This window comes from Pleurodeles waltl, chromosome 10 (assembly GCF_031143425.1).
Source record: "Pleurodeles waltl isolate 20211129_DDA chromosome 10, aPleWal1.hap1.20221129, whole genome shotgun sequence".
Classification (NCBI taxonomy): domain Eukaryota; kingdom Metazoa; phylum Chordata; class Amphibia; order Caudata; family Salamandridae; genus Pleurodeles; species Pleurodeles waltl.
In genome coordinates, this window is record NC_090449.1 from 551,636,879 (window position 1) to 551,661,349 (window position 24,471).

Genomic DNA, 24,471 nt, shown 5'->3' on the forward strand with positions numbered 1-24,471 from the left:
GAGCTGGCAGTGTTCCCACAGACCACTGCCTACTCTGAAAAAATGAAAAGAAAACTTTTCATTTTTATTTTTGAAATGTATCCTGTATTCTTTTAAGCAAAATAGGCTTCATTAAAAAATCTGCTTTATTGAAAGCAGTCACAGACGTTGTGGTCTGCTGACCCCAGCAGGCCACAATGGCTGTGAGTGGGGCCATTCCAAAATGAGTCAAAAATTGCGACCCGCCTCATTAATGTTCATGAGGCAGGTACTTTGTGACCCATTTGGGAATCGCAAACAGTGTGGTTAACGGTTGTATGATGCAACCATGCATGCCTAAACCACACATGCCTACACAATGCTGTCTGAACCACGCCTGTGCCCTTACCAAGCATGCCTTTACAACAAATTTCATTGTAAAAGCATGATTGCTAAAGGAATATTTGCAGTAAATTGCACTCCACAGACCCCCTGCCCTGCATCCCAACACCCAATACCCCAGCCCTGCAGTCCATCAGCCCATAATACTGCTCCTTTCCCCCCGCCCTGAGCCATAAAACCCAGCCCTTAAAACTACCCCTTCCCCCTGCCCTCAGGCCTAAAACTCTACCCCTGCCAAAAAACTGCCCTGACCCACCTGCCCTGAGCGCTAAAACCGCCCCCACCTCCTGAAAACTGCCCCTTCCTCCCATGAGCCCTAAAACCTGGCCTCAGCCCTTAAAACTACTCCAACCTCAAAACTCTGAGTCCTAAAATTTACCCCGTCCCGCCCTTTAAACGACTCCTTCCCCTCCCCCTGCCCTGAGGCCTAAAAGCCTATCCCCTGCCAAAAACTACCCTGACCACCAGCCCCCTGCCCTCAGCCCTAAAACTGCCCCATCCCTGACAACCGCCGCTTTCCTGACCCTGAGCCCGAAAAACCCAGCCCCAGCCATAAAACTACCCCACCCCCTCACCCTGAGCCCTAAAACTGACCTCATCCTGCCCTTAAAACTACCCCATCCCCCCACCCTGAGGCCTAAAGTCATGTCCTCTGCCAAAAATTAAACCGGCCCCCAAGCCCTGAGTCCTAAAACTGAACCCCCACCCCTGAAAACTGCCCCTCCTCCCCACCCTGGTCCCTAATATGGAGCCCCAGCCCTAAAACAACCCTGACCCCCCCGAGTCCTAAAACCCTGCCCCTGCCAAAAAAAACTACCTGAACCCCCAGCCCTAAAACCACCCCACCCCTAAAAACGAACCCAACAACCCAATCCCATCCCCACTTGCCTGACAGCGTCCGCAGTTTCCTTTCCAGATCCTTCCTAATTCCAGACCCCGCCCATCCGCACAGCTAGACCACTGTCTGCCTTAACAAAGCATATGCTGTCTGACTTACCTATGCTTTTGCATTATTAAGGAAGATGCGTGGTTTAGGAAAGCGTTGTTGCTCTTGCATTGAAACGGTATGCGTGGCCCAGCCCACATTGTAAAGGTTGTTTCCTGTGGTTAACACTGTTGTACATTTTGATTTATAGCTCACAATTTTCGATTCTCCATCGGATCACAAATTGCGAGTCGCAAAACATAAGGTTGTGCACCTGACCCCATGGTCATTGTGTTTGGCAATGGTTGTAGCCATGCATACTATTTAAGATGTACCAGATGTTGTACAGCACTGTTTGTCACGCATAGCTACATATGTTTTTGTGTGCAATTACTAGCAGATGTGATGTGAGTGGTGTTTAGTGTGACTATGAAGTTAACTTGCCTAAACACTGGTTGTGCTTATGTGTTTATATTCAAATAGGTATACCAATTCATGTAGTCATAATTTTGTGACAATATTTCACACGTTTGTGTCTAAATATTATAGATTATGGTCCCTCCGCTGTGCTGCTGCTACTGAAGGGACATTTTGACCTTGCTCCTCATCTTCCTCATCGTCCGGAATTTCCTGCTTTTCATTTTCACTGGGCCATGGGACATATGTCTGTACACAAATGTTATGCAATATGCATCACACTACTATTATTTTGCAAATCATTGGTGGCGAGTAGAGTAATCATTCCCCAGACATATCCTGGCTCATGAAGTGGTACTTGAGGACTCTGAAAGTCCTCTTTACGATGGACCGGGTCCCGCTTAGGGCATCATGAAAGCTCCAATGGGATTCATATGGGGGTGTTTACGAGGATTCATCACCCACAGCTGAGGAAAATATCATTTTTCAGCTGCACAGAAAGTAGGAGTGAAATTAGTAAATAGTCATGACAGATAATGGCCACATATTCATATACTATCCGTGACATTGTTTGGCATACAAGCTAGTTCATTTAATATTCGACTCACACAGAACTACACATATAGTTGTACTGTCCTCTGTGATACACGTACTATTTGTCATACATATGAGTGTGAATGCCATGAATGTGGTGATTTGTCACCAGTAAGAAGGGCCTGTTTGCCGTTGATGAGTCAATTCTCTCACACTGATCTATTGTCTCATTTTATGACTACCATTTTCATACTAAAGCATCACACTTGGGCCCAAAGCGTCATTATTTTTGGACTCAAGCAAAAGGATTACAGAGATGGAGTCACTTTTCATACAAATACATCACATTTGGGTCTAAAGCATCATGCTGACGTACATTTTTCTGAATTTATCATATTTGGCTGATATGTGTGTTTTGAGTATGATATGATTGTTCAACAGGCAATGCACACATTACACGCAACACTTTACAAAGATCAGTGCATTGTGTCTGGCACTTTGAGAACGATGTTGGTGTTCAAATGTAATTCACAGCTGTAGTGTTCTCCCCATAGTTTCCAAGATATGGGTGAGTTGTTTTTCTCTGGAACTATGACAGAAGGACAAAGAAAAAATATGGCTTTGATTATTTATTATGATGTGAAAGCACTATCACACTTGCTTTAGTGATACATTCACAGTCTTGATTTAAGTAAAAAAACATTTTTGACAATGTGTGCATCTGCGAGTGCCTACAGCAGAGTTCTGGATGTCTCAAAGCTCAGCTGGCTCCTTCTCCATTGGGTCTTTCTGTGGTTGAGCTCAATTCCAGGGGACACTTGTGCATACACAGATGTTGTGCAGAATGGCACACATCACTATAATTTTGCAGATTGGGGTAGAATGGAGCAATCTACCCCAGCTACATCCAAGCAGCATGACCTGCCCTTGAGCAGTCCAGGCAAAGTTCCACTCCACCACATAATGTGTCCCCATACATGCCTAGTTATATGGCTCAGGAACCCCCAGGCTCTGTCTGGGAGTTTGCATATGGGGTCATTACCCACTACTGTATTCCATAGCCTTGATCAGCTGAAACTGAAAAAAGAGACAATGTCAATGTTTAGGATAACTGCATTGGGTACATTCCTGCCTATGTGTGTTATGTGTAGTAGTATTGTAATGCACTTCTCCAAGATGTGATTACATGATGTGTCACTCATATTGGTGTACTGAAATTTACAGGGGACTCCTCAATCAATCTATGTGATGTCAAATGCAGTGCAGGAGCAGATATATCATACAAATCTACATCCCAACTGTTCTGCTAATGCAGCAGAATTTGGTGGTGGCTATTTTTCACTGCTCTAGTTCACTTGATTTTTTTATTGTTTTACACAAACTTTATTGCATTTTTAGAAATTAATAACAGTGCAATCAAGTATTGATGCATTGTACCTCTAACAGTATGCTCATATTACCATATTATCACAGTAAATTAAGATATATGAGACACAAGACAAGGTAGCACATCAAAACATCATCTAAATATTGTGTACACTAAACTCAATCCTTCAACTCCCCCCAAGCCCCACATCGAACTGTATGCACCGCCTGATGTATGGTAGGTAGTGTTATTGTTAGTGGGAGGGGTGTGGTGTATGTTTGCTGAGTGCCGGGTGCATATCAGGAGGTGGGGGCTTCAGGGAGATCTCTAGTATTCCCATGCGCTCGGGGTGTGCACTGAATCTTCTTCATCAGAAGCAGTTCCTAACTCCTTCAATCTTTCCAGTATGGCATCCCATTTGAGTGAGATGGGCTTCTTGCAAAATCCTCTGTATTCCTCTCTATTGATAGCCTTACTTCAGGCCTGTCCCTAGCATTCTACTTCTGCTTGCCAATATTCAACCTTAGCGGCCCTAGAGGAATTTTAGTGTTTTGTCATGACTCGTTTTACCAACAATAAGGCTAGATTAGCAAATCTTACTGTGGTCAGGGAGCCCCTGGGTCTGGGATGCAGATCCAGCAGACATTGTGCAGGCATATTCCACTGGGTCAAGGCCGGGGATGGTCATCATAATTGTGGCAGTGCCCGTCCAGTAAGAGTATATTGCAAGGCAGGACCAAAGCATATGTAGGAGATCTGCATGTAAGGCTTTACATCTTGGAGTATTGCGGAGGTGGTAGGAGAGGTGACACTAAGCCTACTGGGTGTTAAATACACCATATGTAACATTATGAATTGTATGAGTTAGACCTAGTGTTCTAAGAGACTTTTCTGGGATCTTCTAGTATGTGGGCCGAGTCCTTGTCCAAGGATTCACATATTAAGTCCATTTCCCATTTAAGTTTAAGGGGGCAAGGGAGACCATAAGGTGTGGCCTGGCTCCACAGTAAAGCCAACATACAAGGTTTCTACATGGTGTGTAATGCTTGACATAATATGTGTGTGGGTTCCTCATTCCCATCAGGGGACCAATGTTGATAGACATAACAAAGTAAAAAGCGTGAGCAGGAAACAAGGTCTCAGGAAAGCCATGGGCATGAATAAAATCAGTGTGGGACATAAGCGATCCATCATAGAACAGTGAGCTGATTTTCAGATATCCATTCTGTTCCCAGGCACTCAACCATTGTGCTGTTAGGGTACCTGAAGGTATGGGAAGACCAAGAAGTGGGATTTCAGTGCATACATCGGACCAGGAGCAGTATATCTCATTGCTAGTCTTCAGTAGGCAAGGGCCACTTGCAAAAGAAGCAACGTGGCTAGGGACGATGTTCCACCAGGCCAATGTAGCTTGTGGAGTTGGCGGTAGCTCACTTCTGCTGCAGCTAATCTTATCTCCATCAGATTGAGTCCAGCCAACCAATAGGCTAGCCACTGCAGCTGTACAGCCAGACAATAAGCTTTGAAGTCCAGAGCCCCTATTCCTCCAGCATCTTCGGGAAGCTGCAATTATGGCAACAACCCTGTTCCCCAGGTAAGTCCCACCAACATTGTGTTCATTAGTCTGAACACCCACACAGGGGCCATCACCAGGAGATCAACAAAATAATATTAGAGCCACAGTAACATTACCATTTTTGCCAGGGAGAGACGGCCAGCTATGGACAAGGGCAACGTAACCCAGAAGTCAATCTGTCCTTTAAGGAAATGTATTGTTCATAAAAGGTTACTGTCGAGAATATCCTCAGTTTCATGGTAAATATTGACACCTAGATAGGGAAAGGTATGTGGAGACCTGGCCGTGGGTGATGAATATGACGGGTAACCCATTTAATGAAGGTTGAAGGAATGCAAAATCAGGCCAATGCTTCCTTGGTTCCTTGGTGGTGGACAGGAGTGCACTTTTTCACAGAAGAGTTATATCACCTCTCCAATTAGAGGACTAAATGGGTTAGCCCACTCAATATTATGTGTTCACACTACATGTGTGAAGACAGGGAATGTAGATCAGACTTTTTTCTTGGAGGTCCTCCTTAGGTAGGACCATGGGAGTTGCAAGGAGACACCCCTACAATAGGCATGGAACACCCACCTTGCACACAGTGATGATAGTCATAATTCCTTCCTGCCAAGCCTTACTCTATGCCTTTCAACCATGTTGCATCTGCAAAACCGGCTTTAGATGCATTCACATGTATGGAGGGGGGATTTGCATTGCATATGTAACCAGATGTATGGTGCATGTATGTGAAAAAAAACCCGTATTATAGTCTCTATTTGTGCTGGCAGACACTGAGATGTGTATTGTGTCACCCATTTTAAATAGTGGATCTGTTAGGTACTTGAGTTTTGCTTACCTACAAGTAGGCCATTTCCATATTGTCCATCCTGGATTCTCTGATTCATGATTGAGTGCCGGAATAGATATGACTCATGCACACTGCTGGGGTATTTTGCATGCATATTTATGAATAACCCACAGTGGTCAACAATGGCCTTGGCATTGATGGAGTGGGTGTGTTTCCTGTTGCTGTAGGGATGGGCAGTTGTATCAGGACGAACCAATGGCACATGTATGAGGTCCATGGCACCCATTACATGTGGGTATCCAGGAATAGCATAAAATCCTTGATTGTTCTCCTGCTGCAGTTGCTGGGTGTTGAGGAAGAGGATGTAGCAAGGTGTCAGATGGATAATGGGATCCAGGACAAAGGGTAGGATTTAGCAGAATGATGGCTGAGAGATTCTGCCAATTCGGACAGCTGTTGTCTGGAAAGACCCAAAGGCCAGCATGTGAAGTACAGCCAGGAGTTTTGTCTCTGGAGGGATGCTTGTAACCCTGCCCACTGTTGCCTCAAGTCTTGGCAGAATCAGGCGTGGCAGCCAAACTATGGACTCCCTCCTCAGACAGAAATGGGTAATTACCCCTTCTTCCCTGAGTCCAAATAGTGACATGTGCTGTAGATAGATGTGCTCCCTTCTCCTGCACTGCCTCTGTGGTGCAAGTGGTAGAGATAGTGGTGGCAATGGTGGATGTGGTCTTTTTGGGGCTTCAAGCAGCAGTAGGGTTAGATCCATGGTGTCCTCGAGCTTGTCTTAGTGAGTTGGGTATGCTCTCCTTATATACCAGTGCCAAGCAATTATTTCTATGCCTGGTCTGACAAGGCATACATTTTTTCATGCAATTGAGACTCTTTTGCCAAAGGAGTGTCATTTTTAAAAATCCTTGTAAATATGGCTGCATCATTTCTCCATGTTTTTTTAAAACATACCATGCATATCATTGTTGTTACCTGACGCAGCCAGATCTTGCGCTAGTAAACATTGATGCACAGCAGGGAAAAGTGATGCTAGAGACCTCTATAGTCACTTTGTAAATATGGAGCTAAGAATATGCTGCTGCTGTAGAAACAAAAATGACGCAGTGGTGGTGCAAGTTCCTTTTAATAAGCCCCTCAATTTCTTGAAAGATTATGGGGGTCATTCTGACCCTGGCGGTCAGTGTTAAAGCGGCGGCCAACCCGCCAACAGGCTGGCGGCCAAAAATATTGAATTCTGACCCTGGCGGGAACCGCCAACACGGGCCGCCGCATTAACACTCCGACCGCCACGGCGGTACAAACAAACAGCGCAGCGGTCACAGCCAACAGGCAGGCGGCAGACAATGTACCGCCCACCCTATCACGACTCACCAATCTGCCACCTTTTCCGGGGCGGGAGCCCCGCCGATAAAAACACGGCGGAAACAGACATTTCAAAAGGAAAACGCTTACCTCGACACACTCCACGAGGAATCGGAACAGCATGGAACCCGAACTCCACATCCTCCCAGCCATTGCCTTCCTGCTCTTCTTCCAGGATCACGAACCTCGCCGCAGACGACAACGGTGAGTACTGCACCTACGACACAGGGGAGGGGGGAGGAGGAAAGGTTACGGGCACACACATACGCGACACACCCACCCCCACCCTCACCCCGACCGAAATACCTACACACCTATGCATATAAAAAAGTCAGAGTGACACCCCCAAACCCCCCCCCCAAAAAGCTAAGACAAAAGGCAATGAATGTAAAAGTAGAACTATATTATTGCAACAATAAAGTATAGCGATCTTAGCAATATATGAAGAATTAATACACATCTAGAACTATATAAATACAAGTAGCAAAAGTCCGGCCCACTCTTTCAAAGTCCAAATGTCCGTGGGCCAATGTGCAGCAACACATGGGCAAAGCCCACACACGAGAACGAGTCCATTGGAGAGAACACTGCTGGGGCATCACAAAAAGATAAAACAGGCACCTCAGAGGGAAGGGAAGGGGGGGCACCTCAGCCACATGAGTCCACGACGCCAGATCCACGAAGGGCCTCCATGACCACTGTGCCATCCTGGGGAGTGCAAAGCCACAGTCTCTCAAGTCTCTACAGTGGGTGGATTGCCCACTGTGCCATCCTGGGGAGTGCAAAGCCACAGTCTCTCAAGTCTCTACAGTGGGTGGATTGCCCACTGTGCCATCCTGGGGAGTGCAAAGCCACAGTCTCTCAAGTCTCTACAGTGGGTGGATTGCCCACTGTGCCATCCTGGGGAGTGCAAAGCCACAGTCTCTCAAGTCTCTACAGTGGGTGGCTTGCCCACTGTTACATCCTGGGGAGTGCAAAGCCACAGTCTCTCAAGTCTCTACAGTGGGTGGCTTGCCCACTGTTACATCCTGGGGAGTGCAAAGCCACAGTCCATCAGGTGGATTACAGAGACCACTGGTCATGGAGGATGCATGGTGGGCAGAGTGCGTCGTGAAGGCCTGCCCGACACAGATCCGGCACTGCCAATGGGCCAGCGGTGCTTGACAGGAAGGGCCCAGCGGAGCGGTGCTTGACAGGAAGGGCCCAGCGGAGCGGTGTTTGACAGGAAGGGCCCTGTTCAGCGGTGCTTCTCACGGCGGCCCCTGTTCAGCGGTGCTTGAGACGGCGGTGCCCTGTTCAGCGGTGCTTGAGACGGTGGGGCCCTGTTCAGCGGTGCTTGAGACGGCGGGGCCCTGTTCAGCGGTGCTTCTCACGGCGGGCCCCTGTTCAGAGGTGCTTGAGACGGCGGTGCCCTGTTCAGCGGTGCTTGAGACGGCGGGGCCCTGTTCAGCGGTGCTTGAGACGGCGGGCCCTGTTCAGCGGTGCTTCTCACGGAGGGGCCCTGTTCAGCGGTGCTTGAGACGGCGGTGCCCTGTTCAGCGGTGCTTCTCACGGCGGGGCCCAGTTCAGCGGTGCTTGAGTGAAAGGGCCCAGTTCAGCGGTGCTTGAGTGAAAGGGCCCAGTTCAGCGGTGCTTCTCACGGCGGTGCCCTGTTCAGCGGTGCTTGAGACGGCGGTGCCCTGTTTAGCGGTGCTTGAGACGGCGGTGCCCTGTTCAGCGGTGCTTGAGACAGTGGGGCCCTGTTCAGCGGTGCTTGAGACGGCAGTGCCCTATTCAGCGGTGCTTGAGACGGCGGGGCCTTGTTCAGCGGTGCTTGAGACGGCGGTGCCCTGTTCAGCGGTGCCTGTCTTGTGTTTCCAGTGAACCACACCTGGCCAATACTTGCCGCTCAGTCTGCATCGGACCTCTCCGTTGCGGGGCCCTCCTGTGATGGAGCCCTGGGGCCCTGGGTCTCCTCTGATACCCCCGGAATGGGGCTGGTGGGGTCCTCATGGCCAGGTCGGCTGCTCCCTGCCTTTTGCTCCTTGCTGCCCTTGCCCTCCTTGGCAGACTGTCCGTGGCCCTTGGCTCCCTTACCCGATGTAGCAGGTGACGGTGCAAGGCTACCCTCCTTGGGGGCAGGTGTATCAGGCCTGTCGTGCCTGCCCTTGAGGTTTTTGCTCCTCTTCCCAGGGGGGGGGGCTGGCTGTGCCTTTGCTGCTGGATGATGTCCCAGACCAAGGAAAGGGCGGACTCCAAAAACCAGGCACGACGTTCTTGGGAGTTGCTGGGCTGGTGGTGGCTGAGGTGTTTGTGGAACACGGGATGGAGGGGGTGGGTCAGGTGAAGAAAAGAGGTCATGTTTAGAGAGGAAAATTTTCTTCGGAGCCATGGGAAGGGTAGCTGGAGTGGGTATGGGAGTGGAGGAAGAGGATGTGGTTGTAGGAGAGTCAAGTGTGCTGTCTTTGGGTGCAGGTGCTTGGGCTGGAGGCTGACGTGAGGTGGATGGCTGTTGGTTGGGAGCCTGCCTGCGTTTGTGTGGTTGGGAAGCGGGGGTGACAGACACACTGGGAGAGGACTCAGGGGACGTGTACATGGCAGTGGGGGTGGTGACTGCACGTGTGCGGACTGGTCTGGAGGGTGTGCTGGTGATGGGTGCAATGGCTGATGGTGGTGTGCTTGCAGGTGTGTGTGGAGACGTCACAGGGAGGGAGGAGGGAGACGAGGAGGTGGGGGACACAGAGGAGGTAGTGACTGTTGGCATGTCTGCATCTGGATGTTGCTTGGGTGAATGCTTGTGTGTTCTGTGGTGCTTATGTTTGGATGAGCTGCCCTTGGGTGTTGAGGTGTGTGCAGGCTGGTCTGTAGGTGTGGATGGGATAGGCAGAGGAACAGGGGAGTGGGACTGGGTGGAGGGAGTCAGAAGAGGGAGGCTGGAGACAGGGACAATCGCTGCCGTCAGTGCTGAGGCCAGAGCGTTGAACGATCGTTGATGGGCAGCCTGACCCGAATGAAGGCCCTCCAGGTATGCATTGCTTTGATGCACCTCCCTCTCCACACCCTGGATGGCATTCAAAAGGGTAGACTGCCCAACAATGATGGTCCTCAGGAGGTCAATGACCTCCTCACTGAGGGCAGCAGGGGTGACTGGGGCAGGGCCTGAGGTGCCTGGGGCGAAGGAGATGGCCAGCTTCCTGGCCTTGCGGGCACGGGCCGAAGGCCGAGGGGCTGCTGGGAGGGCTGAGCTGGTGCGCTGGGTGGCGGCTGTACCTGTAGGATCGGTGGGCACGGATGTTGCCGCCACCGCAAGGGAGCTCCCTTCCGAGGACGTGTCGGTGTCGCTGACGTCTCCACGGGTCCCCGTGGTGGAGCCCCCCTCGCCCTCCGTCTCACTGGTCATGTCGGAGTCCGTTGCAGCTCCCTCTTGCGCCGATGCCACTTCTCCTCTGCCTGATGATGCTAATGCACACATTCACAGAAAAACAAAGAAAATGGGGGGGGTGGAAAACATAAAGACAAGTTGAGTGCATGCATTGGGGACACCGTTGGTGGAGAGGACAGACACAGAAGCCCCCTGCACTACGCTGCGCACTTGGGGTACACTACTCATTCACTGGGACATGCCCTACAAGCCTATGGGCGACAACTGCCCACACAGTATACACTGGTTCATGAATCGCGTTACTAGGCACCCTACAGAGGTGGGGGGCGGGGGCACAGGACCACACCTCACGGACGGGCCTATCCTACAGAAATCGCCCTGGCCTAGGGATACCCACAGCCCTCCTCCCCCCCCAGTCACCTCCACTGCGCGCTAAATAGCTGAATGTGCTGGTACTCACCCCCTTGTGTCTGCTGTGATGTCAAGCGCCCATCAAAATCGGGGTAGGCCACCGCCAGGATCCGGGACATCAGGGGGGTCAAGGTACGACTGGCACCCCTCCTAGGTTGGGAGGCCATCCCCAGCAGAGCCTCCGCGGTCTTCCTGCTCCCGCGGCGGATGTCCTCCCACCTCTTGCGGCAGTGGGTGCCCCTTCTGTTGTGGACCCCCAGGGCCCAGACGTCCTTGGCGATGGCACGCCAAATGTCGATCTTCTGATGGGCGCTGACCTATGTGACATGTACAGGGGGGGAAGAGAAACATCATCACTTTTCTGCATGCTCGATGTGAGTGGCCCCCCCTCCCCAACCTTGCCATGTGGCACATGCTCTCATCTGTCGTGCCATGCATTCGTCATTCGCTGCCCTCGCCTCCATCGTACATCCTCCCCACTCAACCCAGGCATTGGGCACTATGCATTGCCCCCCGTGTACTCACCTGTTGGTCTGGAGGCCCGTAGAGTAGCGCATACTGGGGGAGGACCCCGTCCACGAGCTTCTCCAACTCCTCGGAACTGAAGGCGGGGGCCCTTTCCCCAGTCGCAGCAGCCATTGTCACTTCCAGACCGAGGTCGCAGCAGCACTTGCAGTATAGGTCCTCTCCTGTGGATGCTCAGGTCTCGTGTGATTAAGCATAGACAAAATGGCGGTTACGGCCGCGGCGGTGCGTACCGCGGCGGTGCGTACCGCGACCGCCGGGGCTCACCGCCATTGGCTCCTGAAACCCATAGGGTTCAATGTTGTCCAATGCGGCTTTGCGCCGCGGACTGCGACCGCCTACCGCCACGGTGTGCCACGCATGCGCAATGACCTCACTTCACATTGTCACACTTCACAGGTCAGGCAGCCGCCATTTCCAGGGCCCACATGGCTTAATTCCTACTGCGTCACACATGGCTAGGCCTCGCACCGACATTCATACTAGCCATTCAATCCCGAGAGATTCGTGTACTGTGCATGCTGTGGGCACTTACCTGTGGGTTGCTTGACTCTGTGCTCCATGTTGTCCTTCCTAGGCACCGTCCGCTGGGACTTGCGAGGAGATGGAGGAATCCTCCCGTGTACAGACGCTGGTGGACCTGTCGACAATGGAAGAAAGACACGTCATACTCACCTACAGACTCAACCGTGCCGCTATACAGGAACTGTGTGCCCAGCTGGAGCCAGACCTGATGTCACCCATCCGCCAACCCACAGGGATTCCGCCTCTAGTGCAGGTGCTGTCAGTACTGCATTTTTTTGCCAGTGGATCATTTCAAACTACAGTGGCCATTTCATCTGGGATGTCTCAGCCTATGTTTTCAAAGGTGTTGTCCAGAGTGTTGTCTGCCCTGATGAAATACATGCGGAGCTACATAATTTTCCCTGAGGTGGGTGACTTGCCTACAGTGAAGGGTGATTTCTATGCCCTTGGACACATTCCCAATATCATTGGTGCCATTGATGGTACCCATGTGGCTTTGGTTCCCCCAAAAGACAATGAACAGGTGTACAGGAACCGAAAAAATTATCATTCGATGAATGTCCAGGTGGTCTGTTTGGCTGACCAGTACATCTCCCATTTAAATGCCAAGTTCCCAGGGTCAGTGCATGACGCGTACATCATGCGAAATAGCAGCATCCCTTATGTGATGGAACAGCTACAGAGACACCGTGTGTGGCTAATTGGTGACTCTGGTTACCCCAACCTGCCTTGGCTATTGACCCCAGTGAGGAATCCCAGGACCAGGGCAGAGGAACGGTACAATGAGGCCCATGGGCGAACTAGGATTATAGAATGGACCTTCGGCCTCCTGAAGGCCAGGTTTAGGTGCCTGCATATGACTGGTGGATCCCTAATGTACTCACCAAAGAAGGTGTGTCATATCATCGTGGCCTGCTGCATGCTTCACAACCTGGCTTTCCGACGCCAGGTGCCTTTCCTTCAGGAGGATGGTCCAGATGGTGGTGTTGTGGCCGCTGTGGAGCCTGCGGAAAGTGAAGAGGAGGAAGACGAAGAGGACGACACAGACAACAGGGACAGAGTGATACTGCAGTATTTCCAGTGACACACAGGTAAGAATCTACTCCTGCATTGTATTATATCTGTAACTGTAGAGGCTCTCTACTGTCTGACCTTTCACCCCAATGTATGGTAACTTAGTTGTGTATTTCACTTCCTATTTCAGTGATCTGATCCCCACGGAGTGCCCTCTGGTTTTTTTCCCCATGGACTACCGCTGTGTGACACTGGTATGTTGTCATCACAATGTTAATAGAAATGTTTTGTTGGTTATCTCGAATACATTTGGATTAAATAAATAGATAGCAGAATCCAGTTGGTTTTTGTGCAAAAATTGTGTTTATTGAAGTTTTAAAATAGGTGTATAGTTCTAAAAGGGTGATGGGTGATGGTGGAGGCATGTCCATGGCAGTGTCCAGACTGTCGTTCCTACAGGTCCATTGTCCATATGCCTGTGGAAGGTGGAGCAGGGGCAGGTCAAGGTTGGACAGGGTGAACAAGTGGGACAGTGGGATGACATCCGGGGGATTCCGTGCATGGCGGGGGTCTTGACATCCTACTCTGTCTTCTTCCTAGATCTCAGGCCTTACTTGCGGGTGGTTCTTGTTCTGCAGGGGGTGGGGTCCGGGTGGGCCGTTGCTGTTGTGTCGGGGCATCCTGACCACTAGCGCCGGCGGAGGTGGTGGGCTGTTCTTCCTCCATGCTAGTGGCAGGGGCCCTTTGGGGGGCCACATGGTCCCGCAAAGTGGTGACAATCTGGTTGAGTGCCACCACCATTGTACCCATTTCGGAACTGATGCTGCCCAGTTCTTCCCGGAACCCCATATTCTGTTGCTCATGCAGAAGCAGGATCTCCTGCAACCTGGCCAGGACCGTCGCCATCGTCTCTTGGGAGTGGTGGTAGGCTCCCATGATGGTGGTGAGGGCCTCTTGGACAGTGGGTTCCCTAGGCCTGTCCTCCCTCTGTCGCACAGCAGCCCTCCCAGTTCCCCTTTGTTCCTGGGCCTCTGTCCCCTGGACCGTGTGCCCACTACCACTGCCCCCAGGTCCCTGTTGTTGTTGGGGTTGTGGGTTACCCTGGGTGCACTGTACTGGTAGACACACCGCTGCTTGACCTGTCCTGGAGACAGAAGCATGGGCCCGCTGGGTGGGTGCTGTGCTGGTGTTTCCAGAGGGGGGTAGGTCTGCTGTGGCCTGTGGCTGACTGAGGGTAACCGACTGTCCAGAGGTCCCCGATGGTCCGGGCTGGTCATCAGGTTCTAGGTCGACAGAGCTGCTGTCATCACTGGGGGCCTGCTCTGGGGGTGGGATGGACAAATCTGGACCCTCCTGGCTGGTGTGTTGGCGTTCGGGCCCTGCAGGGGTAAAAGAGTATGGTTATTGCTTTTGTGTGTGCCATGGCGTGCGATTTGTGGGTGCCCTTGTCTCCCAGTGCTGGCAGTCCCTTGTGGGAGGAGTTGTGAGGGTGGTTTGGGGGGGGGATGGGTATGTGCAGTGGTCATGCTTAGGTGATGGGTGTCCATGGTTTGTGTTGGCATTCAGGGGTTGGTGTTGGGTTGGGTGGGTTGTGCTGGTGAGACATTAACAGGGAGGATGTGTGCTGGGGGGTTGGGGGTGAGGGTGGGGGTGTGGGTTGGCATGCTGGTGGTTGGGGGGGGTGAAGTAGTTGAGATTAGACTTACCAGAGTCCATTCCTCCGCCTACTCCAGCGAGGCCCTCAGGATGCAGGATGTTAAAGAACTCATGCTCCCATGCTGTGAATTCGGGTGGAGTGGGTGGGGGTCCGCCGCCAGTCTTCTGCACAGCGATGTTGTGTCTTGACACCATCGACCGCACCTTCCCCCGTAGGTCGTTCCAGCGCTTTCGGATGTCTTCCCGATTTCTGGGATGCTGTCCCACAGCGTTGACCCTGTCGACGATCCTTTGCCATAGCTCCGCCTTCCTGGCTATTGTGGTGTGCTGCACCTGTGTGCCGAAGAGCTGGGGCTCTACCCTAATTATTTCCTCCACCATGACCCTGAGTTCTTGGTCCGAGAACCTGGGGTGTCTTTGGGGTGCCATGGAGTGGTGTGGATGAGGTGTGGGGTGGTGTTTGTGGTGATGAGTGTGGTGGTGTGTGGTGTTTTGTGCGTAGATGTGGTGTGGGTGATGATGTTGGGTTCCTGTGTGTGTTGTGCTTTGCGTTCCCTGTGCTCTCTCTCTGTGTATTGCGCCTTGTCTCTGAATTTCGAGTTGTGGGGGTTTGTGGGTGTTGTGGGTGTGTGTTTTATATAGTGATGGGTATGTGGGTGTGTTGTTTGTATGTGTATCAGGTGTGTGTATTTCGAATTGTCCAATGTGGTTGTGTTTTGTAAATGTGTGTATATTTTTACCGCGGCGGTATGTACCGCCAATGGAATACCGCGGTTGAAAGACCGCCGCGTGGATTCGTGGGTCGTAATGGCATGGGCGTGTTTGTGTTGGCGTGACGGTGGAGGTTTGGTCATCTCCAGTTTATCGCTGACTGCTGATGAGGCGGCCTTCAGTGGATGTCGGGTTTTTGGCGATTTGGCAGTTGTGGGTCAGAATGACCGTGGCGGTTTACCGCGGTTGCGGCGGTATGATGGCGGTCTTCTGACCGGCGGTAAGATCCTTTTACCGCCGAGGTCAGAATGACACCCTATATCATTTCCCTCTTCATAGCACAAAACAAAATCAATAAACTTCAATTGAAATGACCAGCAATTCTCAGCAAATCACACAGCAATACTCATCAACACTAACATCCAATCCTAATTCAACACCACTGAACTGACTATTCGCAGCGTGGCACTCTCTGATATAATGATGAATTCCAGTGCTCAAACAAAAAGAAGGGGCCCCAAATCACCCTATTGGTACGAGGGCAAAATTAAATAAAGAGGAGGTGGTTTCTCTATAGGAATCAGCCAAATGTAATTCTATAGGGTTTGACAATAGTGGAACTTCCTCACTATGGGAATTGGCAATATCTATTAATGCAACTCAATTAGCTTTTATTATGCTGTTCACTTTATCAAACCATTCCAAATTGTGCACAATAAATCAGGCCACATAATGTCCTAGCCATAAAACCAAGCACAAGGGATTCTGCAATCCTCCTCTGGTCAAAACCTCCAACTCTGGGACTGATTGAAGCAATACGCACATGGCATAGACACACCAACCCACCAGAACCTGTGCAGCACCCTATGATATAACTTGCAGCACCTCACAGTGGTTCTCACTCAACAGCAATCAACTTGGCAATAGCAAATAATTGAAAACGAAAAACAAATCATAACTCTTGTCTGCAACACTAATGAAAATTCAAAGTCAGCAAAAACTCTAATCGAAAGAGGGAATTATGCCCTTTTGGCATTATCTCACACACAAAGTGAATTCTAGACAAGCAGGAAGTCATGCTGACTAGTGCAGTTTGCATCTCTGTGCCAAATGATTGAACAAACCCCAATCTTAATTAGTACACCCTCACTTAAGAAGTTTAATAAGTCCCTATCTTCTTTATGCATCCAATAGCACTTCATGCTTTGACACCACAAACTTCAACAGACAAGTTACAATTTAATATACTCAGGGGCATATTTACAAGTAGCTTGCGCCTCAGCTGCGTCATTTCTTTTGACACAGCGTCAGTGCAATCCATGCTCCATATTAAAAGCGTGACGCATTAGGCGCAATGCACCACTGTTTGGTGGCCTGCGTTGTTTTTTTCCTGCACTTCAACCAAATGCGTCACATAATGTTAAACATATACAAGGTAGGCATTTCCCCATAAAATCCAATGCAGAACTGACGCACCTATATTTATAGGTTTTTGGCAAAGTGACGCATTGTTGGTAAATGATGCACAGAGTCCAAAATGCATCTATATTCCTGTGCATCAGCAATCCATGTGTAAGAAATGAGTCATTGGCACTGGTACATAAACAGAACATACCCAAACCACTTTGGCAAGCTCAACTATGCCATGGAGTTGCTCATACGGCAGCTAGGAGGATCAAGAAGACTATCACCATGGAGACAACGCAAAAGAAGGGAGCATGTCTACCACCTTAGTACTACCCTCATTGACCTCAGGGAGGAGGTGGTCATCACTGATTAAAGGCTCATGAGGTAGTCGTCACCCAGCTTCTTGATCTGATTGCAGTAAGGCTGCAGTCAATACCCCCGAGGTGCATCAGCATCCCTGTGCAGACTCGCTGGTGGCAATACTTCACATGCTGGCATCTGCCTCATTCTAAACCAACACAGCCCGAGTGGCAGGAATATCACAGCCATCCTTTTCGGCATTCCTACCCTCCATCCTAAATTGCATCATAAGCCTGACACCCCAGTACCTCATATTACACAACACACAGCAGCAACTACTGGAAAACATGCTATTGCTGGATTCCCACATGGATTGGGGGCAACAGACTGCACATATGGGCAACTGCTTCCTCCTGCTGCTACATCCTACCTCAACTGCAAGAGGAAACACACATATTCCATCAACAGTCAGGTAACAATAGTAGTGAACCATCTGCGGATGTTCATTAATGTGCTGGCAAAGTACCCGGGCAGTGCTCATGAATCCTACATCTTCAGGCACTCCACCATCAATGAGCACTTCCAGAGTGGGAGATATGGGAATAGCCTACTGGTTGGTAAGAACATTTTAAGCACACGACAGACCTCATGACAGTCAATTATATTTGATACAATAGACATGTTTGTGTTGGGTGACTGGGACAGTGTATATGTTGGAGGTGTGGGCCTCATATTTGCACCATCCAGCTTGGTACATGTGCAATACAACCCTGCAAGTCACACATGTGAAGACCCGCTAAACCAATGTGTGTATCTCAAAAGCTGGAAAGATTGCCAGCAATACAACACTATGAAAAATGCTGTGTTGCAACACTGTGTGAAAAGAAGGGCCTCCATGACTGTTGTACATCTCATAAGAAATGCAGCCACACATTCACCATTTTGCTACTGAGCCTGTCTTGGTTTTATGCTGCCCATTGTGTGCCAGTGCAGCCTGCAAACCTAGGACTCTTCTGTATGTCCAAATACATGCCCTACAATGTCCTCAATCATTGAGGCAGTGTAGTGTTGATGATTTACCATTTGCACTTATCCCACATTGGCATGCATTAACTTATCTATCCATGGCAGTAGCTACTGAACAACAGTGACTGCTACTGTCACATCCAAATATGTGTGAATGAATAGGACCACATCATCTGCCTCAGTGAAAAAGTGACATTTCAGACATGTAGTAGGTCAGCAATGCCAGGAGTAGTCCCAAACCAACACAATACAGAAGCGTGCAAAAAGTGTCTCCTCAATGGCAAACTGAGTCTCCATATTAGTAAAGATTCACCACGTTGAAGGCATTGGCACTTACAACTATTATAAATAGTAAGTGTATCACTCAAACTAGTATACTTATATGAGTAGTAGTGTGTCAGTCATATACAAAATGAAAGGGCATGTATGCCAAACAATGTCAGTGCATGTCCCATACTGGTGTAAATGTTTATGAATTATTCAAGACACATAACAGACATGTAATTGAATATGGGTCCATCATCCATCATAATCATTGGCAGATTGTTCCTCTCCTGTTTTTTCAGCTGACTAAGGATATGGGGGGTCATTACAACCCTGGCGGACGGTGGAAAAGGTGCGGTAACACCGCAAACAGCCCGGCGGACAAAAAAAGGGAATTATGACCCTGGCGGAAACCGCCAACAAAGACAGCCACTTTAACACACCGCCCGCCATGGCGGTACAGACAAGCAGTGCGGCGGTTACCGCCAACAGACAGGCGGAAGACAATGTACCGCCCACACCATTACAACCCGCCAATCCGCCACGTTTTCCGGGGCGGATTCACCGTGGATAAAAACACAGCAGAAACAGCTTTTGCTATGGGAAAACGCTCAGCTGAACACATCCCATGAGGAACGACGACTCCATGGACCCGGAACTCCAAATACTACCTGCCCTGGTCTTCCTGCTCGTTTATGACCAACAGCGACGTAGGCGCAGAAGATAGCGGTGAGTACTGCATCTACGACACAGGGGAGGGAGGAGGCTAAAGTCAGAGGGACACCCACCAAACACCCCCACCCTCGCATTAGGCAACATACACACCAATGCAGTCAAAAATATCACATTAACAACCCACAATCCCCCCGGAAGAATGCAAAGACAAAGCGAATTTCGGGCAAACATTGTAATGTGCCAATATACATGTCATACAAAAATATACTGATATATATCTCTAAATCACTCATAATTATATATACAATACAAGAAGTAGTGCAGACATGTACACAACAATGTCCGTGCACCAACAGTCCAAAAATGCATGGGCGAGGCCCACAATAGATACCTGACCAAAATCCGAGAGAACACTGCCGGGGCATCGGATAGAAACACTACAGGCACCTCAGGGGGAAGGGAAAGGGGGGCACCTCAGCAGGATGAATGCAAAGCCAGATCCACGACGGGGCTCCATGCCCCTTGATGTATCCTGGGGAGTGCAAAGCCACAGTCTTACAAGTCTCTACAGTGGGTGGTTTGCCCACTGTGCCATCCTGGGGAGTGCAAAGCCACAGTCTCTCAAGTCTCTACAGTGGGTGTTTTGCCCATTGTACCTTCCTGGGGAGTGCAAAGCCACAGTCTCTCAAGTCTCTACAGTGGGTGGTTTGCCTACTGTACCTTCCTGGGGAGTGCAAAGCCACAGTCTCTCAAGTCTCTACAGTGGGTGGTTTGCCCACTCTGCCAACCTGGGGAGTGCAAAGCCACAGTCTCTCAAGTAGATGCACGTCTCCACTGGTTCTGGAGGGGGACTGGTGCCCAGACTGGATGAGTCTCCCCGTGAAAGTTCCTGTCCTGTCACTGTCCCAGCTGCACATGGGATAAGTATGCCTGATGTGGCGGGCCATTCATTCCTACCCGGTCTTTGCCATGTTCAGCAGTGCTTTGACATGGCGGTCTCTGCCCTGTTCAGCGGTGCTTTGCCATGGCGGTTCAGGGCTGTTCAGCAGTGCTTTGCCATGGCTGTCTTTGCCCTGTTCAGCGGTGCTTTGCCATGGCGGTCTTTGCCCTGTTCAGCGGTGCTTTTACATGGCGGTCTCTCCCCTGTTCAGTGGTGCTTTGCCATGGCGGTTCAGGACTGTTCAGCGGTGCTTTGCCATGGTGGTTCTGATACTGACATTGGTGTGTGGCATGATGAGCTCCACACTGGACATTGGTGTGTGGCATGACGTTCCATCATTGGCCAGCGGGGCTGTGGCATCCTGGCCCCTCCTGAGCACTGACTCCGGCAGTGGTCTCCTGACCAGTAACGATACTTGGACCCTCCTGGGCACTGACTCCGGCGGTGGTCTCCTGACCAGTAACGATACTTGGGCCCTCCTGGGCTGTGACTCCGGCGGTGGTCTCTGGACCAGTGACGATACTTGGGCCCTCCTGGGCTCTGACACTGGCGGTGGTCTCTGGACCAGTGACGATACTTGGGCCCTCCTGGGCTCTGACACCGGCGGTGGTCTCTGGACCAGTGACGATACTTGGGCCCTCCTGGGCTGTGACTCCGGCGGTGGTCTCTGGACCAGTGACAACTGTGCTGGCGGTTGTGTCTGGACTGCCAGAAATGATGGTGACTTCTCCGCCGTGACACTCACAACAGGCTGGGGAGACTTCATCTGGACCTTCCCCACCTTCTTTGGAGTTACATCTGACTCACCAATCGCCTTGGATCCCATTTAACTTGTTGTCCCACCAGGAGTCTTGACACGGTCCCGTCGTCCACTCCCCAATTTCAGAGCCTTTACAGGGGGTAGGCTGCCAGTGCCTTGGCTCCGGGTCTTACTGCCTGCCCTGGTGGACGGTGCACTCCAAAAACCTGGAACACGCACCACTGGTACTGGAGGCTTTTTGGCTGAGGCGCTACGACGGGACTGATGAATTGGAGGGGGGGTGGTGGCAAAAAGGTCAATTTGACATAGGGACAGTTTCTGACGGACACTGGGATGGGTAGCTGGAGGGGGTCTGGGAGTGGAGGAAGAGGAGGTGGTTGTAGGAGGTGTCACTTTAGGTGTTTTGGGTGCAGGTACTGGAGGCTGTTGTGAGGTGGATGGATGTTGGGTGAGTGATTGGTGGCGTTTGTGTACTTTGGGAGGGGGCGTCACAGACACACTGGGAGAGGACACAGGGGACGTGTAAATGGCAGTGGAGGTGGTGAGTGCAGGTGAGAGGCTTGTGGTGCTGGGTTTCCTGGTGCGAGTCCTAGTGCCTGTAGATGTGGTGCATGCAGGTGTGTGTGTAGACGAGACTGGGAGGGAGGAGGAAGAAGAGGAGGAGGGGGACACAGTGGAGGCAGTGGATGTTGCTGTGTCTGTATGGGTGTGATGCTTGTGTGAGTGCCTGTGGTGTGTGTGGTGCCTATGTTTGCTTGAGCTACTTTTGGGTGTTGACTTGTGTGCATGCTGGTCTGTAGGTGTGCTTGGGATGGGCTGGGGTACAGGGGATTGGGTCTGGGTGGAGGAAGTTGGAGGGGGGAGGCTGGACACAGGGACAATGGCTGCCATCAATGTTGAGGCCAGAGATTGCAGGGTTTGCTGAAGGGCAGCCTGACCAGAATGAATGCCCTCCAGGAATGCATTACCGTGTTGCAACTGTCGTTCTACACCCTGGATGGTATTCACAATGGTAGACTGCCCAACAGTGAGTGACCTGAGGAGGTCAATGGCCTCCTCACTGAGGGCAGCAGGGGTGACTGGGGCAGGGCCTGAGGTGCCTGGGGCGAAGGTGATGCCCACCCTCCTGGGTGAGCGGGCACGGGGCGAACGCTGAGGGGCTGCTGGGAGGGCGGTGCTGGTAGGGGAGGTGGCGGCTGTACCTGTAGAAGTGGGGCGCACAGATGGTGCTGCCACCACAGGGAAGCTCCCATCGGCGGACGAGTCTGTGTCGCTGGTTGGTGATCCGGTGGCCGACGTGAAGCTCCCCTCGCCGTCCGTCCCACTGGTGCATTCAGAGTCTGTGGTGTGGACCTCCATGGCCATGTGGGATGCAGCTCCCTCGTGCTCCGGTGCCACTGTACCTCCACCTGATGATGCTGATGTACAAAAGGACAGGGAGAGCAGGAAAAGGGGGGGGGAGACAGAAGAAAGAGAGTTTTAGTGCATGGCATACCGCTACCGTTGGCGGACAAGACAGACGCAGCAGCCCCATGCATAACGCCGTGCTCCTGGCCTCTGCACATGCAATTCCTGGGATATGGCCTACATGACAATGGTAGAAATCTGCGCACATGGATGCCACAGGGGCAACTATACCTCAACTTGCCACTCTTCTGAGCTGGGGTAGAGTGCCACATGGCCTACATTACGGAGGGGCCTTGCCTACATAACTCGCCCTGGCCTAGGGACACACGCAGCCCACCTCCCCCACCCAGACCTCTCCACTGCACGTAAAGTCCGCAGAATGAGAGTGTACTCACCCCCTTGTGTCTGCTGTGATGGCCTCAAGCGCCCATCCAACTCCGGGTAGGCCACCGCCAGGATCCGGAACATCAGGGGGGTCATGGTGCGACGGGCACCCCTCCCACGTTGGGAGGCCATCCTCAGCTGAGACTCCGCCGTCTTCTTGCTGCAGCGGCGAATGTCCTCCCATCTCTTACGGCAGTGGGTGCCCCGTCTCTGGTGGGCCCCCAGGGTCCGGGCTTCCTTGTCGATGGCACGCCAAATGTCCCTCTTCTGGTGGGTGCTGACCTACATGACATGCACAAGGAAAGAGGAACAGTCATTACCAACTGCACCGTCAATGTGAGTGGCCCCCTCCCTACTCTGGCCATGTGGCCCATTCATTCCCATGCATTAATGTTCTATGAACTCTGCCCACTTCCCTCTTCCACCCAGCCCGGTCCACCCAGGCCTAGCCCATACAATGTGCTCCCTGTGTACTAACCTGTTGGTCTGGGGGACCGTAGAGTAGCATGTACTGGGAGAGGACCCCATCCACAAGTTTCTCCAACTCCTGTGCAGTGAAGGCAGTGGCCCTTCCCCAGACGCAGCAGCCATCGTCACTTCCAGACCGAGGTCACAGCAGCACTAGCAGTGTAGGTCCTCTCCTGTCGAAGGTCAGGTATCTAGTGATTCAACAGATAGAAAATGGCGGTGACGTCCGCGGCGGTGCGCATCATCACCGCGGCGCACCAGTTTATTGGCTCCTGGGACCCATAGGGTCCAATGTTAACCAATGCAGCATTGCGCCGCGGTCTACGACCGCCTACCGCAACGGTGTGCAACGCCAGCGTTGTTACCCCACAATCCCATTGTCCCAGTTTAGAGGTCAGGCAGCCGCCATTTCAGGGGCCCACATGGCTTCATTTACTACTGCGTCACACATACCGAGGCCTACACTCAACACACATCCAGGAAGGGTTTATTTTCTGGTGTAGTCTTGTGTGTGACTCTGGGTACATACCTGGAGGAATAGTGACTGTTTCTTCGCTGTTGTCCTTAGGCACCGTCAGCTGGGACATATGAGAAGATGGCGGAATCCGCCGGTGTACCGGCCGCTGGTGGACCTGTTGACAATGGAAGAGAGACATTTAATCGTCACCTACCGGTTTGACTGTGCCACAATCTGGAATCCCCCCTGACGTGCAGGTGCTGTCAGTGCTCCATTTCCTTGCAAGTGGGTCATTTCAGACAACAGTGGCCATAGCAATCAGGGATGTCCCAGCCTATGTTTTCCAATGTGTTGTCCAGAGTGTTGTCTGCCCTGCTGAAACACGTAAGGAGATATATCATTTTCCCTGAGGTGGAGGATTTGCCTACAGTGAAAGGTGACTTCTATGCCCTTGGACATATCCCCAACGTCATAGGTGCCATTGAAGGGACCCATGTAGCTCTGGTCCCCCCCGCAGGAGTGAACAAGTGTACAGGAACAGGAAGAGTTATCATTCGATGAATGTCCAGATGGTCTGTTTGGCAGACCAGTACATCTCGCAGGTAAATGCAATGTTCCCTGGCTCTGTGCATGACGCCTACATCCTGCGCAATAGCAGCATCCCTGATATGAAGGGTCAACTCCAGAGGCACCATGTATGGCTATAGGGGGACTCTGGTTACCCCAACCTTTCCTGGCTACTGACCCCAGTGAGGAATCCCAGGACCAGGGCAGAGGAACGCTACAATGATGCCCATGGGCGGACTAGGAGGGTTATCGAACGCACCTTCGGCCT